The sequence below is a fragment of the Emys orbicularis genome, chromosome 4 (assembly GCF_028017835.1).
Source record: "Emys orbicularis isolate rEmyOrb1 chromosome 4, rEmyOrb1.hap1, whole genome shotgun sequence".
In the NCBI taxonomy this organism is placed as follows: Eukaryota; Metazoa; Chordata; order Testudines; family Emydidae; genus Emys; species Emys orbicularis.
The window spans coordinates 20,378,308-20,397,248 of NC_088686.1; positions in this window are offsets into that span (position 1 = coordinate 20,378,308).

Consider the following 18,941-nt stretch of genomic DNA (forward strand, 5'->3'; position numbering starts at 1 on the left):
CTAGTCCAGCTTTTACATCGCATCTAGCGCATCATACCACCTGCAGTTACTCATAGTGATTATCATAAAGAAGTTATGTTTTCCTGAAACATATCATTAAAAGGAATTTCGGGACCGAGCTTTCAAAATTCATTGTTGCCAAGGAGTCGCAGGTTAGAATAATGTGTTGGAGAGTTATTATATCATTCTGCAAGTTTTATTTTTTTAAACATGAAAAAAAAGTACAACAGGACAGATTATACTGTAGAAGGAAATCATAAGGAGTTCTGTATCACTGCATGCAAATAGAGATGGGCACATGGCAACCCATTAGTGAGAGGGAGTTTGAGTAAAAAGGTTGAAATTCTCAAAGACTCAGCTGACAGAACCTCATTACATTTACTCTCCAAACACAAATTGCTCTGGTTACTGGCATTGCCACAGATTTCAGGACTGAACTTCCTTGTTCTGTTGTAACTTGCTTCTCTGAAGAGAGACAGGTTCCGTTTCTAAATATCAGAAGGCACAAGAATACATTATCCTGATAGTTCCAGCTAACAGAACCCGCTTCTTATGAGGCACTGGAGCCTTCACACAACAGTGTAACACAAAGGGCTCAGGTCCACACGACAACTTTGTTAGATAGTTTTCTGAACAGAGTAAAGCTCTGTCATAAAAGATTATGATAAATGTGTTTGTGTCGCTGCCATCACCCAATGATTTTGAAGTGTTTATTATACACCAGATGTCTTTGGAAGGATTTGGGTTTCAAAGAGACATCGGAGGTACCAGAACAGCATGAATTCTAGGACAACATATTGTGTGTCTCTTTCTCTATCTGTCATAGTAATGATCAGGAAGAGCAGGAACGCAGAGGTATTTGCTCCTCTCTAAATATAATCACGGTGCTCAAAAATACCTAAATAACTGCTTTGAATCTTTGTGGCTTTGAGAACCTTGTTGGGATGAAGGGAAATAATAATCCTTGACTGGCCTAAATTAGCTCAAGACCACAATGTAACAAACCTGTCAGCGACAAAGCTGATGTCTTGTGACTACAATGGTGTTCTCATCTTACATATTCATCATCTCAGGTGCCTCTCTATGTGCTGAGCAACAACTCAGCAGAACAACAATGAATGCACATCTCAGCATCCCTCTAAAATTACAGAGTAATGCAGAATTTAAGGCTACATTGTGTAAGGAGAAAGACTCCTAGCAAAGCACGAGCAGTGTGAAATTAGTAAATTACGAAACTCAGTCAGTGAGAAAAAAACACTTTAATCTGGAGACTTTCCAGGAAGTCCAGGTGAATTGTTTAATTTGCAGAACCTAATACTTTCCTAGGCCAGGGAAGCCATAAAATAAATTAGCAGAAACTGCTTGGGGTCTCCCTCTTGGAAAATGACAGAGATCAAAGCCACTCCATCTATTTTCTTTTTGAAAAAATGAAAATTAATTGCTTGAATTCACATACAGTTTATGCTGTTCCTGGCTTTACTAGTTGTGCCATTTGCATTGACTGACAGATGCTTTTAGGATGGTAACATAAATGGCTGGCCTAATATCCCATGTCAGGGTCCATTTTAACTGGTAAAAAGCAATCATCATCTTTGTTGTGGTCGGGTCATTTCCTGAATGTCAGATATCAAATTAACACATATATTAAAGTCCCCATCAAAAAGTTGTGTCTTTACAGCCTATAAAATATAAAGTAGGGTGTAAAATCTACTGAGATTCAAGGGTAAAATCAATTCATAATGAGGACAATTGTATCTAAGTCCTGATCTGCCAAAAAAAAATGCTGGAAATAAAACTACCTATTAAGGTTCAACACTGATCCACCTAAACCACAAAATCCTTGCATTTGATTGTACCCTTAATTAGACATTGCCGTGGCTGTCAACAATAGAAACAAATTTAAACAAGGCTAAGTAGTCTCTAGATTGGATGCCAGTCCCCCACATTCATATCAATTAGTCACCCACCTGTGTTACAATGTGCAGAATTTTATTACCTTATAAAAAAGGCAAATGTAAAATATGATGCCTTGGGCTGTTGCCTTTAATTCCCTTTAAAAAAAAAAAAAAAAAAAAAGAGGCAAAGGCTGTGCATACCTATTCCCAAAATGCCCTATGACTTGCTAATTAAGTCTCATGAATATGTAAATTCTAAATATTCCAGTGGATCTTTTGGCTTTCTTTTCAGCTCAGTGTGCTAATAGGACCAGTTATAAGTAGGCAAACGGTTCAGTGCCATTCCTTTTTATGATGATAAACAAGGACAGTGCAGTATACCGTTGGACTAACTACAACATGGCACAGTTAGTGCCTGGCAGTGTCTTGTCCTTCATTAGCATTTTGCACAGTTTAAACAGAGCAAAGTCATCTCTAGGACTCTAGAATAGATAAAGCAAAGTAGGAACCTAACATTTCCAGAAACACAGGAATTGCCACATTGACTCATACCAGTGGCCCATTTAGTCTACGATCAAGTCTCTAACTATGGTCGGTAACCAGATTCTCCAGAGAAAGATGCAAGAACGAGGGGCGGCTCCAGGCACCAGTGCAGCAAGCGTGTGCCTGGGGTGGCAAGCCGCGGGGGGGCGGCATGACGGTCGCCGTGAGGGCGGCAGTCAGGCAGCCTTCGGCCGCATGCCTGCGGGAGGTCCGCCGGTCCCGCGGCTTCGGCGGCAATTTGGCGGCAGATACACTGAAGGCACGGGACCGGCAGATCACCCACAGAAACGCCGCTGAAGGCTGCCTGACTGCTGTGCTTGGGGCGGCAAAAAACATAGAGCCGGCCCTGGGAAGAACCATGCAGTCTATTCCCAAATAAAGTTTCATCTTAAGCCCCTAGAGGTTGGTTTACGATGTGAAGCATGAGGGTTTGTATCCCTTCCTAAATTATTATTTTAATATTTACTATTAAAACTATGGATGTTCTTGTTACGCACTTAAACATCACATACATTATATTAATCCTGATAAGTTTTTGGCCTCAGTGATATCCAGTCATGCATTATATTTCCTTAATTTTAAATTTGCTGCTTTTTTACTTCACTATCTCCTAAAAATATATAGCTGTCCATTACCCAGAGACACAATGGTATGTAAGTGAGTCTTCTAGATTAGCTTCAGGTTGTTTAGAGTACCTTTGGATATAATGCTTCATCAGTAGTGCCGCCTAGAGAAAAGTTTGATAAATAGAGAACATTCGAGGTTTATGGATTATATCCATGCCTAGTGTCAGGGCGGAAAAAACAACATAGTGATTAATTCTGAACACCGCAGAATAAATTCTGTCCAATTTTGAAATGCTGTCTTTATCCATACTCTACCTGGAGAGTGTGAAATCAATATATGGATGTTGCTGTAAAATTAATGACGTCTTCAGTATGTTGTTTTGATATTTTTATTGTGGAACATCTGATTTGTCTTTTCCTGAATTACATTGAAGATTGATATAAAATGGTCAACTAGTATCAAAATTAAGTACAGTGGCTTAATTCAGTTGCCATTGTGAGCTCTAGTGGGAAACAAAATTAAGTCAATATTAGTGAAAGTAGATCAGGTTAGGATTGGAGGCTAACATAATCATGTTGGTTTTGCAACACTTCTAAATCCTTACCTGCAATATTTTTCCCAAAGCTCCTAGAGGATATCTGCATCTGTTTTCCCAGGCCATGAAAGGTTTTCAATACTACACGTTCTTGATTCTTACACTTTTGGGGCAGTTCCCCAAAGAGTATGGTGTGTGTATCTCCGGGGGGGGGAGAAGGGGGCGAGGGTTAAGTCCTGCATATTTCAATAGGTGACCACTGTGTAAAAGGAAGACTTACTTCTGAAGTGACTGTATTAAAGGACTGTTTTAACGGTGTGGTATAGAGAAAGCATCACATACTATGTCCATAGGAATTTTGCTCTTGAGAGTTTCATATGGAAGTCATTTTATAGGACTAGATTCTCTCCAGTGAAGAGCTTCCCTCAGCACCAAAAATCAGAGAGAAGATATCTGGCTTCCCAGCTTCTCAATGCCAGCCCCAGCTCCACCGTGATTTAGAGCAGCCGCTGGACTACTTTAAGTTGTGCCACTGGTGTAGGGTCCATAATGTGGCCCATCACCAGTGGAGGATTGTCATAGTGGAACTCTGTACTGCAGTGTTTCCCAGGTGCTCCAGACATACCCCTTATGCTAGGCACAGGTACAGGACTTAGGCTAGGTCTACACTACCCGCCTGAATCGGCGGGTAGAAATTGACCTCTCGGGGATTGAATTATCGCGTCTCGTCGGGACGCGACAATCGATCCCCGAATCGACGCTCTTACTCTACCAGCGGAGGTGGGAGTAAGCGCCGTCGACGGGAAGCCGCGGAGGTCGATTTTGCCGCCGTCCTTACAGCGGGGTAAGTCGGCTGCGATACGTCGAATTCAGCTACGCTATTCACGTAGCTGAATTTGCGTATCTTAAATCGACCCCCTCCCCCCCCCCCCGTAGTGAAGACCTGCCCTTAGTTGCAGTACCTTTATACCAGCAGGAAGGTCCTCTCCACCTGTGGAATTCTCTTCTGGGCATTTGCATTCAGATCACAGTCCCTTTGCGATGCCTGAGCAATATAAAGGGTCCATAACACAGTAGAGAATCTGTTCCATCAACTCAAAGTATATCCCATCATACTGATGATGGAGCATATCATAGTTAAAATATCTTTAATTCAGGAAACCCTAAGCCTTACTGCATGATGAATTTATTCCCTTACCGACTGTATTCTCTTAAAGCTGACCTGCAAAGGTGTTTTTAAAAATTGGGCTTGTGCTCTTTTATGATTTATAGCAAAGGCCTAAGAGGTTTCTTTAAAAAACATTTTTTTTTAAAAGGTGAGGGGAGCTCTGCTCAGTTTTTGCCCAAGAAATTTCATGTCTAGTATCCCTAGAGGATATTGTGAGCACTCTGTCTAAGGCCTTGTCTACACTACGAGAGTACTTCGATTTTAGTTAATTCGACTATGTGGAATCGATATTACTAAGTCGAACGTGTGTGTCCACACTAAGGACAGTAATTCGACTTTGTGAGACTTTGTGAGTCCACACTAACGGGGCAAGCGTCGACATTGGAAGCGGTGCACTGTGGGCAGCTATCCCACAGTTCCCGCAGTCCCCGCTGCCCATTGGAATTCTGGGTCGAGCCCCAAATGCCTTCTGGGTAAAAAAATGTGTCGAGGGTGCTTTTGGGCGCCTGTCGTCATCCGTCTGTCACTCACGCCCTCCCTCCCTGAAAGCGCCGGCGGGAAATCAGTTCGCGCGCTTTTCTGATTACTGACAGCGCGGACGCCACAGCAGTGCGAGCATGGATCCCGCTGCGACCATCGCTGCAGTTGTGGCAGTTCTCAACGCCTCGCAGCTTCTCCTCCACCTGTACCAGAGGCAGCTGCAGATCAATCATGAGAGGAGGCTACGGCACCACCGTGACGGCATGAAGTCGGACACTAGCTCCGACCTCTCTGAGAACATGAGACCCAGCGCCCAGGACATCTCGCTGTCACTGGGTCTTGTTGATACTGTTGAACGGCGATTCTGGGCCCGTGAAACAAGCACAGAATGGTGGGACCACATAGTGCTGCAGGTCTGGGATGAATCCCAGTGGCTGCACAACTTTCGCATGCGGAAGGGGACTTTCCTCGAACTGTGTGAGTTGCTGTCCCCTGCCCTGAAGCGAAAGGACACCCGGATGCGGGCAGCCCTGACTGTCCAGAAGCGAGTGGCCATAGCCCTCTGGAAGCTCGCAACGCCAGACAGCTACCGGTCCGTCGCTAACCACTTTGGTGTGGGCAAGTCTACCGTGGGGGTTGCTGTTATGCAAGTAGCCAGGGCAATCGTCAAGCTACTGCTATCTAAGGTAGTGACCCTGGGAAACGTGGAGCTCATCAGAGATGGCTTTGCCGAGATGGGATTCCCAAACTGCGGTGGGGCTATAGATGGGACTCACATCCCTATCCTGGCACCGGACCAACAGGCCAGCCAGTACATCAACAGAAAGGGGTACTTTTCCATGGTGCTGCAAGCACTGGTGGACCATCGGGGACGTTTTACCAATATCTACGTTGGATGGCCTGGCAAGGTTCATGACGCTAGGGTGTTCAGGAACTCTGGTCTGTGTAGACGGCTGCAGGAAGGTCTTTACTTCCCGGACCACAAAGTAACTGTTGGGGATGTGGAGATGCCTACAGTCATCCTCGGGGACCCTGCATACCCGCTAATGCCCTGGCTCATGAAGCCTACACTGGCGCACTGGACTCAGGGAAAGAACTATTCAACTACCGGCTCAGCAAGTGCAGAATGGTGGTGGAGTGTGCTTTTGGCCGTCTCAAGGGGAGATGGAGAAGCCTACTCACTCGCTGTGATCTCAGCGAGACCAATATCCCCATTGTGATAGCTGCTTGCTGTGTGCTCCACAATTTGTGTGAGAGCAAGGGGGAGACCTTTATGGCGGGGTGGGAGCTTGAGGCAAATAGCCTGGCTTCTGATTACGTCCAGCCAGACAGCCGGGCGATTAGAAGATCCCAGCGGGACGCGCTGTGCATCAGGGAGGCTTTGAAAGCCAGGTTCCTGACTGAGCAGGGTCTCCAGTGACTGTTCACTTTGTGGACACAGATACTGAACCTGCCCCCGTTTCTTTACCCAGTTACTGTTGACTATCCTTCCAAGTTACATACCCCCTTCCCCACCTTCCCAACAAATAAAATCTGTTCTGTTTTGTTACTGAACAAGGTTCTCTTTCTTACTGTTTTCGCGGGAATTTTTTAAACCGGGGACGCAGACTGTGGCGGGGGGCTGGTTTATTGTTTTGATGCAAATGATGCTTCTAAACTCCGGGAATGACAGGCTCCGCAGTGCTGGATTGGTTGTTTCAACGCAGCCTGCCAGCAGTCCTGGGCGGGACTGCATGTATGTGTCGGCCAAGTGACTTTCTGGCAGGGGGCGGAGGGTAACAGATCCCCTGCTGCGTGGCTCTGTGATCCAGGATAAGGACCGCGGCAGAAGATCTGTAACTGCCCTCCCCCGCCACAAAGTCACAGATCAACCCCCTCGCACCCCAGAACATGAAAACCGCCTCCCAGACTGACCAGGGTAACTGGTGACTGTACTGTGTATGTGTCCTGATGCTGGACCTGCCCCCGCCTCTGTAGCCTGCTACAGGTGACTGTCCTGTCCAAGTAACAAACCCCTTCCCCCCCTTCAGACAGAATCCCCTCTAAAAGACACTCTCGGAAACAGTACTTAACAGAAACAGATGTTTTATTATGAACCGCACATGAAAAGGGGGGGGAGGAAACTTGGACGTGGGCTATTGTGAGATGGGTAGGAAAGGGCTTTTCAAACTTTGGAACGAGAGCCTTCCATTGCTGCAGCAGTGTGCAGGGGCCAACTGAAAGTTTTAACGGCCCTTGCCGCCCCTCCTTCTTTGGACTTTTGGTGAGGGGGGTGTGGGACTTGGTGGCGGGGGAGGGCGGTTAGAGATAGACAGCAGCAGGGCTCTGTCCTCCTGCCTCCGGTCTTGCAGAACATCCACTAGGCACCGGAGCGTCTCCGTTTGCTCCCTCATTAGTCCAAGCAGGGTTCGAGTAGCCTGCTGGTCCTCCTGGCGCCACCTCTCCTCCCGTTCCATGACTGCTCTGTGCATTTGTGACAAGTTCTCCCTCCACTGTGTCGTCTGGGCTGCCTGCTCTCGTGAGCACTCCATAAGTTCATAAAACATGTCTTCACGCGTCTTTCTCTTCCTTCTCCTAATCTGCGCTAGCCTCTGGGAGTGTGATGCCAGGCTGGGTTGGGAGACAGTCGCAGATGTGTCTGTGGGAATGGGAAAAAGGGAGTAAATTCCTGAGACAGATAAATGAAGTTGCTAACAAAGAACATAGTCTTTCTCTGTGAACAACACCATGCACTGGACCTTTCACATGCGCACTCACGACAAGGTCGAATTTTCGGCCCTCGCCTTCAGTGCCTGGGGTCTTGCAGTTGCGATCAGAGAAGCGTGGCAGGACACCTCTACTTTTGTTGCAGGAAAACATGGTAAGCCGTAGACTTGTGGCAGCTTAAAAATGTAATAGTAGCACTGGGCTCCTTTCGCACTGAATGCAAGGCCACTCTCTGCTGGCAGCAATCAGGGAAGCATGAGCTCTGCCCCTGTCCCACCACCTCGCGGCTGTCCCCGGGAAAGATCACTGTATGCTGCCCCTCTGCCGCCTCCACCGCGTGGCTGTAAAGCAGTCCCAATACTAACATTCCCCTCCCTAATTTAAAGCAGGGCGTCATGTGCGATATAACTCTAATGAGGATCTCGGAGAGCAAGAGGGGAAGAATGCTTCGGGAGACCATGCAGAGGCCAGGGCCGTATGCCGCCATGCTGTGCCGTGCCATGATCCCGGACTACTTACTGGACTCATGGCGTGGGAACGTGTGTTACCACGGTGGACCAGTTATGTTAAAATTACATGTTTAGATGTTTAAAGCACTCACTGCTTGATCCTTCCCCTGATTCGGTGTCCGGGGTAACGGCTGTGGACGGTTGGTAGGGGATCTCGGTAAGGGTGATGAAGAGCTCCTGGCTGTCGGGGAAATCAGCGGTGCAAGCGCTGTCGACTGCCTCGTCCTCCTCATCTCCTTCCTCATCTTCCCCGTCCGCTAACATTTCCGACGAGGAACCGGCCGTGGACAGTATCCCATCCTCTGAGTCCACGGTCACTGGTGGGGTAGTGGTGGCGGCCGCACCTAGGATGGAATGCAGTGCCTCGTAGAAACGTGATGTGTGGGGCTGGGATCCGGAGCGTCGGTTTGCCTCTTTGGTTTTTTGGTAGCCTTGTCTCAGCTCCTTGATTTTCACGCGGCACTGCGTTGCATCCCGGCTGTATCCTCTCTCTGCCATGGCTTTAGAGATCTTCTCGTAGATCTTTGCATTCCTTCTTTTGGAGCGCAGCTCTGAAAGCACGGACTCATCGCCCCACACAGCGATGAGATCCAAGACTTCCCGATCAGTCCATGCTGGGGCCCTCTTTCTATTAGATTGCACGGCCATCTCTGCTGGAGAGCTCTGCATCGTTGCCAGTGCTGCTGAGCTCTCCACGCTGTCCAAACAGAAAATGAGATTCAAACTGCCCAGACAGGAAAAGGAATTCAAATTTTCCCGGGGCTTTTCCTGTGTGGCTGGTCAGAGCATCCGAGCTCGAAGTGCTGTCCAGAGCGTCAACAGAGTGGTGTACTGTGGGATAGCTCCCGGAGCTATTACCGTCGATTTCCATCCACACCTAGCCTAATTCGATATTGCCATTTCGAATTTAGCGCTACTCCTCTCGTTTTCGAGGAGTACAGAAGTCGAATTTAAGACAGCTCTATGTCGAATTAAATAGCTTCGTGGTGTGGACGGGTGCGGGGTTAATTCGATGTAACGGCGCTAAATTCGATATAAACTCCTAGTGTAGACCAGGCCTAAGGCAGAGATATCTGAGTTTCACCCAACACCCCTGGGAGGAAGGACAGTGCTATTATCCCCACTTTACAAATGGGGACTGGGTGCACAGAGAGGCTACATGACTGGGACATGGTCAGACAGGAAGCCCAGGGTTAAGTGAGAAACTGAACCCAGAACTTTCAAGTCCCAGGCTAGCAACCAGCCGCTGGGCCATCCTTCTGACACCTAACCTGAAGGGTGGGGAGTACCAATTCTTTAACAAATATCTTTTCTCTAAAATGTTAATCGTTTTTCGCAACACCATTTAATATCAGAGGGCTTTAGCCCATCTATCTAGAAATCCCTTCCCCCACTCATTTGTTCAGCTTGTAATCAGTTCTGCCACACTCCATTCATCATAGTCTTTACAAGGACAGAATTTCTGATGTAAAAAAAACACTATATCATACCTGCTTTACCTATCATTAATAAAAACAGAAAATGGCACAAGATTTTTCCCTCCTTTGCGGACCACCTTCATAAAAAAAATATTTTTAGGGCTAAAATCCTGACCCCAGTACCTGGCTAAGTAGACAGGCCAGGCACTGGGGATATGTGCAGGGGTCAGGAAAGGAATCTTATGCCCAAGTTAATGAGCAGCTGTGAGACTATTTAATAGAGGTTACTTCAGTCCAATAGCTTACATAGCCCATCCCCCTCAGGGAGACAATGTGATCTTCACAGCTGTTCCCCTGCATCTGCCCATGCCTCACTTCCTAGACATTGCCCTCAAAGTGCTTGCAACAACTGGGACTCTATGCCACACATCCACGCTTTGTAGGGACTCTCCCACTGGCTCTCCAGGGCCATGGAAAGGAAGAGGAATGAAATAAATGTTGTACTCAAGGAGGGGGAAGATGAAACAGGTTTGATATGAGACCTCAAGTCACTGTGAAATAAGTTTACAATACAAGAGAACTTGCTGCAAGTCAGGCATTTGCAGTTAATATCCCAGCACAGATATACTTGGAACTGTAACAGCAAAAGTTAAAGACTGCTTCCCCAGTCCTCTGTCAGTCCTTTTGGGGCTACAAAGAATGACCTTGCTCAAGGAGTGAAGCAGTGCAACTCAGGAGCAATATGCAGCAATGGAAGGGCTGTACTATGGGGACACCAGTGCCATCACACAAACTCACGCTTCAAGGACAGAAGAATTAGGACGAAGCAGAAAGGCCTCTGCATGAAAAGAGATACATGAAATTGCCTGAAATCAGATTTTAATCACAATTTGGATTGTCTGTTCATTTTTCCATTGTGCTACTTGCTTTCACAGGTAACATGAGCCCTTAAAACATAGCAAGAAATCGGAAGTCTAACAACCCACTATAGATGTATTATGTTTGTACTGCAATGTGTACTATATGGCACAAAAAATCTTCTGTGCAAGCCATTCATATGTACATTGTAAACGAATAACCGGGGTATCATGCTATTGGAAGTAAATTAAATAGTATGAAACTAGGATATTTTCAATATATTTAAATGTGTTTACAGTAAGTTGTGTCATCTCATATTTTAATTACTGGGAAAATGGCTAATTTCAAAATACTTAGAATATATTTAGTATACTGCCATATAGCTTACTAGAAAGAGAGAGATGTTTATATTGCATACAAATAGAGTGACCAGATAGCAAGTGTGAAAAATCGGGACAGGGGGTGAGGGGTAATAGGCGCCTACATAAGACAAAGCCCTGAATATCGGGACTGTCCCTATAAAAAAAGATCAGAACATCTGGTCACCCTACATACAAATGAGCCAGATTCTCCTCTCAGTTATAAGGGTGCAACCCTATTGACCTCCAGAATTTGCACTAGTGTAATTTATTTCATGAACTATAATGGATATTTGTGAGACAGATTACATTAAGTCACTTATCCAAGGCCATTGGCAAGTTTTGAAGGGTGACCGTTGTGCAGGGCTTTCAAAGTTTGTGTTACTGGTACTGTAAGTTTCACTATTAGATGTCTAGCTGCCGCATCAGAGGCTGGGAGCCTGTCTATAATGGGGACATTTTCAAACTGGATTGAAAACCATTTTAGCTAAACCAATTTTAAAGACTTAGTGCCATTGGGCTAGACTCTTTCCTGCACCAAGTGGCCCAATTCCCAGGGCGAAGCCCAGCTCTGATGTAGTTTAAAGCTGCTGATAGGCACCTTTACATTGTACAGCTGGGTTAGGTTCCTAAGATGCTAAATGCAAGATGGTCATGATGGCAGAGAGCTTCTCTGCTCTTCTATGGCCCTTACCCTACCTCGAGATGCCATCTGCCATCTCCAACGAGCTCCTTATGCTGGAAGAGAGAGATTAGAGGCGCAAAACCTGGAGTTGGCACATCTGTGCCAGTAGGGAGTTCTCATCCCACAGAGGAATTCTCTGCTGGCCAGTTGCAGTCCGTTTCCAGCTTTTCACACCTCGAGTGGCACAAAAAAGCCAGAAACAGAGAGAATCCAGCCTATAGCATAGACCTGTTTTAAGGTGGTCTGACCCATTTTTACCAAACTGGTTTTCAGGCCATTTAAAGGTCCTAGAGACCTAGATGAAACTTCCCCCTGAATAGACAGGGCCTTAAGTGCCAGACTAAAATAAGGAAGCTTCTGTTCAAGACAGGAAGGGTGCCAAGAAGAGCAATAAACAGACAGAATTACCATTCAAATCACTTTACAAAGCTTTACTCATAAAAATATAAAAGGTACCCAAGTTCTGCACAAAAGGTTATGTATATCATTTAACCATAAAAACAAATATTGTCATGTGTTCACAAGAAATTAAATCAGTTATGCTATGGGTTCAGTCCTTCATGTGGCAGATAATCCTATGTTGCTTGGGTATGAACTTTTCACATTTGTTCACAGTGAGATTTGAGTCTTTCTGGTGCATAGATAAATTTGCCCAACACTAACATAAAATGGTGATAACCTTGCTTCAAACTGCTATTCTGTCTCAGAGCAATCGGTTCTGTTTTCCCAGCACATTCATTCAATCAGCTAATCCTGATTTTGGTATGGAAAAAGGTAAATCCTCACTTGAAGCTGGAATTCTCCTGAAGACATTAACAAAAAGACGATCCCGAACATAACTTGGCAGGGTCTCATCCCCAGAGAGTTCCACAGAACCATCTGTGTGACTGTATCCATCTCATTGAGACATTGGGACAGGACTCTGTGGTGCCGTTAAAGTCAAAGATCCTTTCAGGCACATTCACAAAGCAGTATTGATTCAATATTGTAGACATGCTATTATTGCTAACCCCACAGTTTCAAAAATCTTGATTTTTTGGGGGGCCTGACTCACAAAATTGGCCCAAAACTCATGACACTTTTTAGAAAAAGATTATATTGTGGTTTTGGTCTGTCTCTTCAGATTTTTGAACTCCTCCTGTCACAGGCGTGCGTGTGCGCAGGTGTCAGTGTTGCTAATACTCTCAAATTTATTAAGATGATTTTGGCCCTGGCTGCAGGAACTCTCACATCTGCCTGTCCCCCTGCCCAGCAATTAATTCTGCCCCTTCACTTCTACTCCCATTTAAATTTTGCCCCCAGCCCCCAATCCATTGTGCGCCCCACTCCTCTCATCTCCACAGACCCTCATCAGTTCTGCTTCCCTCCCGAGTCGCTGCTCTGTTCATCCTGCAGCTCTTCACCTTCACCTCCACCGCCTAGGCCTGAAGGGGATGTAGTGGGATCCCCATCTCCCCCTTCCAGACTAGGGGGAGGAAATCAACGGATTCTTCATCCCCCTCTGTCCTTTCCCAGGATGGGTGTTGCAGGGATGGAGAAGGGATGGGAAGGAGCCAAGGAGCCATCCCTATTGGTCTATAGGAGGGGAAAGGGAAGATGGGAGTAGAGCCTCCCTGAACTGCTGGGCTCTTTCTGCTTCCTCTCCCTGGCCCTGTAAAAATGGTGTCAGCTCCTCAGAGGGAAGGCGAGACAGCTCTGCCTGCTACCTACAGAAGGTCTGATGGGCTGCTCTTCCCCAGGAGAGGGCAGTGGGGAAAGCAGCCAATCGGAGAGGGTTTTCCCTCAGGCAAAGCTGAAATTCATAAGAGGGTCATCATGAAACTGGCTCCCACCCCAGCCAAACTCATGAAACCGGCAAAAAAAAAAAAATGGGTCTAATTTGCAAATAGTGTTGGTCCACCAGAAATTGCATTTTTTGGCAAATAAGCTATTCGTCCAAAAATAATTGACCCATTTTAGATCTGGCCCAGCTAGTCTATGGAGCTACATTTCCCTCTCCCTGCTATCCCCTTCCCCCTCCCCCACATCCTGTTTGTTTCATCAACTTGTTGTGTTGTAGGCAGGGACCAGAGGTGCAATCTTGACCCCCACTGACATCAAAGGCATTGATCTTCATGGGGTTGGAATTTCACTCCTTGTCTTTCTTTATATCTGTAAAACACCTAGCCCAGTGGGGCCCTGATTTTGACTGAAGCCTCTGGGCACTACAGAAATACAAATAACTACTAGTATCAGCTATGGTAAGGCCAAAACTCTTTCGAGCATAGGGACCTAAGGTTAGACACTTTAGAGAGAGAAAGCCTGATTTGTGAAGTGCTTATCAGTCACAAACCCTACTGAGTTCAGTGAAAGTTACAAGTATCCAAGTATACAATGGATTCTAGTGTCTGAATATGTATTAATCAGAGAGAAATCAATGCCTAACTTCCACCCTGCACCTGCTTTCACTTTAGTCAAAGATGCTTCTTTGTACATGGTCACTGTACAATTAACTTCAATCACTGTTAAATACCCTATGTAGTTTGTCACCCAATATTAAGTAACCTGCATTAATTGCCCATTATGTATTGCCAGAATATTAACAGATCTTAACATGCTAGAGTGTGGTGCAAGCTGCAAGCAGAGTGAAGTGGTGACTCCTGAATATTATTTAAAGTAGTGTATTGTACTACTAGAAAGCAAAGTGCAAATAGAGTCTTTTGGTTTGGTTTACTTTTTGAGTTAAAACATCAAATGAAAAACTGGATGCAAAAGCAACCTTTTGCCCTCAAAAAAGCCAATTGTGAAGTGGCTCTGAAACTAGGTTAACAATCATCCCCATTGACATTTTACAACTTTACGCTTGGATTCCTTAATATTAGAGAGGTACAAGATCTAGTATTCCAGATATCTGGGTAATAATAAAAAAAAAAGATTCTTTATACATTTATGGAAAACTTCATAACTACTGAAAGAAAAGAAAGAAAGAAAGAAAGAAAGAATGGAAAATAAATGGAAAGCGCTCATTGGAAGATTTCGGAAAAGCACTTCATTCCTCATCTGAAAGGATCTGCATTCAAATTTTGGCAAAGATAATGGAATTATTATATTTTGTGTGTGTCACACAAACAACTGAGTGCCAAGACATCTGATGAAGATTGGGTCACCATTGTTCTAGGTCAGGGGCTCTCAAACTGGGGGTCGGGACCTCTCAGGGGGTTGTGAGGGTATTTACATGGGGGAGGGGGGTCGCGAGCTGTCAGCTTTCACCCCAAACCCTGCTTTGCATCCAGCATTTATAATGGTGTTAAATATATAAAAAAGTGTTTTTAATTTATAAGGGGGGGGTCGCACTCAGAGGCTTGCTATGTGAAAGGGGTCACCAGTACAAAAGTTTGAGAACCACTGTTCTAGGTGTTGTACACACACTGAGTCAGAGAAATCAAGCCCCAAACCACTTACAACGTAACTAGAGAATACAGACAAAGGAAGTATTATTAGAGCAGGGAGAAGTTTTCTGGACAAATAGTTTATTCACCAAAACCAGCATCTTTAGGTTGACTGAAGCTATTTGTGAAGTGATGTCAAATTTGCCTAATCCCCAAAATTACTTCTAGTTTTAACCCCCCCCCCCCAAATTGTTTTTTGGGCTAGATTCTCAAAGGGACTTAAGCTCAAAACCAGCTTAAAGGTTAGGAAGTTTACCTGGGACGGGGGACACCTGGGTTCCAGTCACTGCTCCAATGAATAGTTAAGTATTTATATAAAGTAGAACAGCTTCAACGGGAGAGATTGAGAGATTCCCCATCCTGGAATACTGTATATCCCAGTGGTTAGGGTATTCACCTGCAATGTGAAAATCCTCAGTTCAAATCCTTGCTTGAATCAGGCAAAGTGGGGTTTAAACCCAGGTCTCCCACATCTCAGGTGAGTGCTCTAGTCATAGGGCTATAGGACATAAGAGGAGCACCTGTTTTGTGAATGGGATTGCCAAATTTCCTTCAATATCATTTTAAAAATCTGATAAAAATGCCTGAAATCAGAATAAAAAGTGTTCAGTTTTGGGTTGAGCAAAACATTTCATTTGACCCAAAGTGAAAATGTTCAACTTTTTGTTTCACCAAAAATCTGAAAAAATGTGGTTTGTTCAATCCAAAGGAATTTTTTTTCCATTCAGCCAGCAAAACAAACAAACAAAAACAACTATTCACACAGCTCTAACCAGATCCTTATTGGATGTCTGTTGGTGTAGTGCTACTTAAGTCAATGGAGCTATGCTGACTGAAGAGCTGGCTTGCTATGTGCACAGTTTGCAGGTTCCAAGTCAATGTTGTAAAGCTAAAAAAAAGTCAAACACAACGTATTAATGATACTAGTAATCCCTACAGGCTACTTGCCCAGACATTGTCTAGTGAGTTGCACACAAGACCTATACATATCTTAATGTCAGGATACCTCAGTCTAACTGACAGAACATTTCCTATTGTGAATTTCATACAAACTACCCGGGAAAAGCTTACTAACAGTCTAATCTAAATCAAGATAAAAGCACTGTATCAATAGGGTTGGCCTATTTAGTTGTCATGTACATTATACCTGGTGAAGATCGACACAATTTTCCGATGTAACTTCAACAAAAACTGAGCGTCAATGAGACGTAACTTTGAACATGAAAAGGGCCCTTATTAGAATACACAGCATACACTTTAATATACTGTATGCAGACATCAACAGTACAAAGCATGACTAGTACATTGACAAGCTTGTGGAGGAGTGATGTTCTTTGCACTCATCATTGCATAGTTGAGCAGGGTATAAATATTTTATATTCATGCTGTCATATTGCAAGTTGAGCTGTTTATACTAGAAAGGGGTAGGTGCAATGCCGCTATTCACGTTTACATCTATCTGCAAAGTCAGCAAAATGTTTGCTTGTATGCATTGCCCCGGACCCATTCAGACATAAGAATTATTCAAAGGGAGCACATGGCAGCCAGTTGAAAGCTGATGGAAATGGCATCTGTGTGTCTGATCCTGAGAGGAGCTGAACTACTGGGTCTTAATCCAACATACATTGAAGTCAATGGGAATCCTTCCATGTACTGCAACAGACGTTGGATCAGGCCCCTACTGAGCATCCACATCTTCCAGTGGGTTGCAAGTGCTCAGCCCCTTTCAGGATCAGGCTCTGAGTTTGTGCAACCTGGAATCTGTCCACAGATTAAAAAGAAGAATGTAGAAAGGAGGCTAAATGACAACAATCCAGCTGTCCTTGAAGGGGTCATTGGAATCACCTATGCATCATACTTCTGGTGGTAGAAGAGTGTCTACACCTGTGGGAGCAGATATCAAAGAGATGACATCATGCTCAATGTGTGTTTGGTACTGACGAGTACCTTCACATGAAGCAATATTTTTGTAATGATCATGGAACTGCTTGATAGAAATATTAGCAAGACCTGACACGTCAGGATTTTTTTTACAGGTTCTTTGACAGCTCACTAATCACTTCCTTCCAAGAGAAATGGAAGTGAAGATTCCACAGCATGCAGTGTTGGGCACTAATTTGTACAAGCTGTACATTTTCCCTGAAGGGCACTGAAGCCTTCTAATGAAATCAATTAAAAGTTTAATACTTGCATGGCTTTCTTTCAAACACTGGATCATGTGGCAAGCCGAAACCTCTCATTAAGTGGTCAGCCAGATTTCCAGACATCCTGAAACATTGAGAGGGACTCAGTGGGATGACATCCCAATTGTTCTCAGTTATATTCCTCTATAAACCAAAAACTTTGGACTTCAGTCGTCCCATGACGTTATTAAGTGTTAAAGGGGAGGATTCTGATTTATTCAGTCAGCCAGAGCTTAAGGTATCATACAACTACTCACCGTGGTACAAAGGTTGTCTCGTGTTTACAAATACACACAAGTTGCAGAGAACATCTTTGTATTGCCATTCATTTCCATGCTCTGTATTGCCTTCCAACTGATAATAATCCAAGCTCTAGTGTAACACTCACATCTCCAGCTTTTCCTCAGCACAGACTGTGTATTTTATACATCTGCAAGCCTCTGAGCACAATAACAGGTCTTCATTTTCACCAACATATTCATTTGAATTTATATTTACTAGGCCAGTATTTTTCTCTTTGGGGTCAGCATTTGGACACAGTGAGACTTCTTTCAAGATTAAAACTTGTTTCTAGTACTTCCTCCAGTTCTGAGCCACTGAAAAAGCTTTTGACTGAAACCATACACGTTTTTGGCTTCTGTTGTAGAGCTCCGATTGGGCTTCTGCTGACACCTGCATAGAAATCAGCTTCCAACACTCTGATTTAATCAGCACTTGAATTTTTCAGAGGCAAGACTGCAGACTATAATGTCACTACCATTCAAGCACCTTATTTGAGTGGATTTTCCTAATGACTGTCATTTTAGAACTGGTCCATTTTATGGAAGAGGGTTTTGGTTTTTATTAAATGGTTCCGAATAAGGCAAGCCATCAGATAACGGAGAACTCACCATGATCTGGTGACAGTGGTAGTGACATATGAAAAGCTAAATGTAGCAGGTGCATGGAAAGCATGTATCCACACACCTTGCTGCACATTCCCACACTCGTTGAAATCTACTAACAGGTTTAATCTTTGTGCATAACTTTATATGCAACTTAAAGGGGAAAAATGGAGAGATTTCTGTTTTTTCTTCAAATATCTTGTCTTACATCATAAGCAGCTCAAGTACTGCATCATTCTTCTCAGATAATATGTACTGGACAATAGAAAGCAAAGTCTCCTCTCTGCTACACCAAATTTACACCACTGCAAGTGTACTGGTTTAACAGGATTCAGAGTAGTAGCCGTGTTAGTCCGTATCAGCAAAAAGAACGAGGAGTACTTGTGGCACCTTAGAGACTAACACATTTATTTGGGCATAAGCTTTTGTGGGCTAAAACCCACTTCATCGGATGCATGCAGTGGAAAATACAGTAGGAAGATATATATACACAGAGAAGATGAAAAAATGCGTGTTGCCATACCAACTGCAACGAGACGAACAGGAGTTACTCCTGATTTCCAGTCAAGCATAAGTGAGAGGAGGATCAGACCCTTGGTATTTCCAAATGATTAACTAGGAGAAAAGACCATATATGTTGGGAGCACTATGCAACTTGAACACTAGAGAGGCTATTATTTATTTTACCATGAGATTAACAGATTTTATAATGGGCATTTATTT